This window comes from Nanorana parkeri, unplaced genomic scaffold, assembly GCF_000935625.1.
Source record: "Nanorana parkeri isolate BGI_ZX_2015 unplaced genomic scaffold, ASM93562v1 scaffold184, whole genome shotgun sequence".
Taxonomy (NCBI): domain Eukaryota; kingdom Metazoa; phylum Chordata; class Amphibia; order Anura; family Dicroglossidae; genus Nanorana; species Nanorana parkeri.
Window position 1 is genome coordinate 296,239 of NW_017306452.1, and position 3,434 is coordinate 299,672.

A 3,434-nucleotide genomic window follows, 5' to 3' on the forward strand; every position below is an offset into this window, starting at 1 on the left:
TAGGAGGGGCAACGGAGCCCGGGAAGCACGGCGGGGGTGTCCGGCGGGGGGGGGCGGCCCCTTCTTTGGGACGCAGAAGCGATCTGGCGACAGGTAAGTCGCCAGGATCGCTTCTGTTGTAAAGCAGACAGTCGGCTCTACAAGTTTAAACAGAGTCCCGGCGGCAAAAGTCACCGGGAGTCTGTTTAAACAGCCCCGATGCTGGCGACGTACACTGTACATCGTCAGTCACGAAGGGGTTAATGGGTGGATGTCAGTTTGGAGGAGTGAGCATTACTAGAGAGGCAGCCACAATGCAGTGTACCATGTGCTGACTGATCTACTCTGACAGCCTTTTATTCTTCCACTGCTGCTGCCATATTCTCTGCTGCTTCATCCAGGTCCCCTGTCATTCTGTCAGTCATTTTGGTGTCACCCCCCTCTGAAAAGTCGGGTACTCAGTCAAGGACTAAGAGCCTGACAGTTGAGAGAGAGAGAGGAGGGGACCCAGCAGCATACCTTATCCCGCTGGGTGACATCCCCTCCTCTCTCTGCCGGCGTCCATCACCAAGATGGCCGCCGGCAGCTAACAGCGGTACCATGCGTGATGTCATCACGCACAATGCGCGAAGACGTCACGCACGTACGCGATGATGTCAATGCAGGGTGTCACCCCGCCTTGGGACGCCTCTGAGTCTGGGCACATGAACACTTTAAGGGGACATTTGGGGGGACAGAGTTTAAAGTAATTGCTTACTACTTTATACTTCAGCAGTTGCCATTTAAAAGAGGACATCTGTGAATGTTAATTGTGCCTTAGTATTACCCTGAAATATGTGCTTCTTAACTTGAATTCCTCCTGAAAAATAGAAGTGCACTTCCTGTGCCTCAGCCTCATAACTGTTGACTATTAGTCTTGCCAGATTTGGGGTGAGATTTGGGGAGGTCACTATTGTGCAGCTCTCAGTTCTCCTTGCTGAAGAGGAAGCTGTACCCAAGGACCTGCAGTGCAAGAATCTCCATGCTCCTGCTTCATTCATTCTATGGATCTGGGCTTTCTCCACCTCTCTTGATACTTTTTCATCAACCTTTACCAGTCTTCCGATCAACAGTCACTTGGGGGGGTCCAGTGTTGATAAGAAGAAATAAAGCCATGACTCTAGCAAATGAGCAGCTCTGCAGAGAGATACAGTGCTTAAGTCATGACATGGTCGAGACATGGTAAGTCAGTATTGGGGAAAAGGTCAACTGCAGGGAGACCGCAGCCAATACTGGTGACTAGTCCCTTGCGACCTGCTTGCTATTTTATTTGCATAGCATCTACAGTACAGGTCTCCTTTAAAAGAGAACTATGAGGTAAGTGTTTTTCCCCATAGTTCTCTTAAGGGTCACAGGAGGACATATACCAGCGTCCTACCACGACCCAAAGCTCAGTATATATCAGCTATAGCTCGCAGTATACTGAGACCGCCGCAGCCGAGACGGATCCCGACAATGCTGTCGAGATCCACCCAACTCCGTGAGTGACAGCAGGCTCTGCCTATCTAGAGGCAAAGCCAGCTGTGCCCGCCTCCACCCCCGTCCGTTCTCCCAGTCAGCACTGGAGGATCGGAGCGGGGGGGGAAATCCCTGCGGGGAGCGGTGACTGACAGTCACCTCTCTCTGCAGGGAGATGATCGAGAAGTGAGCGAGCTCCGGTATGTGTTCACTCACTTCCCGATCTATTGAGCCGACGTGTGACAGTTTCATTGTCACACGTCGGCTCGAACTATGAGGTTGGGTGATTTTAATGGACTGGTGGCTTTACCCATGAAAAATGTTTACCCACAGTTCACACAGTTGTAGAGCAATATGACAGCTCTCAATAGGGACCAAGCTGTGCTGAAGGCAAAGAGCGGTTCTTTATTAGGACCTTGATATTGATAAGTTTGACTAATCATCCCTTATTATCACTTCAAACGCACAACAAGCAAATCTAAACTCACTGCAAAGCAAAAGACCTCAACATCTAAAAGTAAAAGTCGATCCCTCCAGGAGAAATATGCAGCTCTTTAACCAGTACATGGAATCTCATCAAGTGCAAGCCAAAGAACAACTTAAAGAAATTACTTCTTTCTATTAAGTTTTATAGAGCATGAAGCCAGGCCTGAAAAGAAATGTCCTAATTAAATGTTTATGGCTGAACACTGTACTGGTAATGGAATGGAGTGGTCTGCCATGGAACATTGATCTATAACCCATTTTATTGTATAAGAATGTAAATGAATAGAAACTGTCATAAATATCTGTCATCTAGGGGCGCTAGTGCCGTATGAATGGCATCCACCCCATGTGTAGCTTTCTTAAATGAACCTCTAAATTTTTAAATGATTACTGCTCAAACTAGAAATAAAGAATATTTTTAAGCTTTTATTTATTTTTTGTCCATAATATATAAAGAAAGTTAAATAATTTTTCTGTTTGCTGCATCCCCATTCATTCCTATGGGTGATCCGTATTCCAAAGGACAACTGGAATATACTGTAGTAGACATGTAAGCTGTGGAAAAATTTGGTTCGGATATTTAGTTATTTCGGAATTCGGAAATTCAATTCGGTTCGGGTTTCGGATTTTTGGACGAAATCCGAATTGCGTTAGTTTCGGATGAGTTTACGAATATTCGTTGCGAATACCACAGAAAACCATAAACAGATATTAATACTAAAGCTGAATCTCCCAGACCCGAATGGGATTCAGGATCCGAATTCCCAAATTGCATTCAAGAGCTCCCAAATGCCATTCAGGTTCGGGGCCTCAGCTTTAGTAATATATGTATATGACTCCCAGACCTGAATGGCATTCAAGAGCTCCCAATTGCAATTGGAAATTCGGATCCCGAATGCAGGGCCTGGGAGCTTCAGCTTTAGTATTATATATATATATATACTGTATATGGCTCCCATGTTGCCGTAACGAAAATTCGTGTTCAGACCCATTCGAATGCAATAAACTGAAAAGCACATCTGATTGGCCAGAAAAGTCACATGTCCGATTCAGTTTAGCTTTTAAACGAAGTTCGGACAGGATCCAAAATTCTGAAATGGAAATTCGGATTCGGACACATTCGGATGCATTGGGATTCGGAAATTCAGATGTATCCAAATGTCAAAATTTCTGAAAATTTGTCCAAATTTTGATTCGGAGCGCAACCAATCGCACATGTCTAGAATGTGGCATACCCATAGGAATAAAATGGGGGCCACAGTGTGTATACACGCTAGACAAGAACCCAGAGGGATGTTTTCAGAAGAAGGGATGTGCTGGGTCTGGTTGGGCCGAGCAGTGAAGATTGCTGGAATGGGGAGAAAGGTGAGTATGTAACACAGCAAGTTATACTGGAAGAGGGAGAGATTCACTAAAGGGCATTTGTCTTTTAAATAACTCTTGGTTCTAGTTTCTCCTCTTAACTTTTGCTT

The 3,434-nt window shown here is 45.5% G+C and overlaps 1 protein-coding gene across 1 annotated transcript in view; it reads right to left on the reverse strand.

Moving 5' to 3' along the window:
* Positions 1-3,434, reverse strand: part of ASNS (asparagine synthetase (glutamine-hydrolyzing)) — a 36,792-nt gene that overhangs the window by 18,204 nt on the left and 15,154 nt on the right. The gene's annotated exons all lie outside the window — the stretch shown is intronic.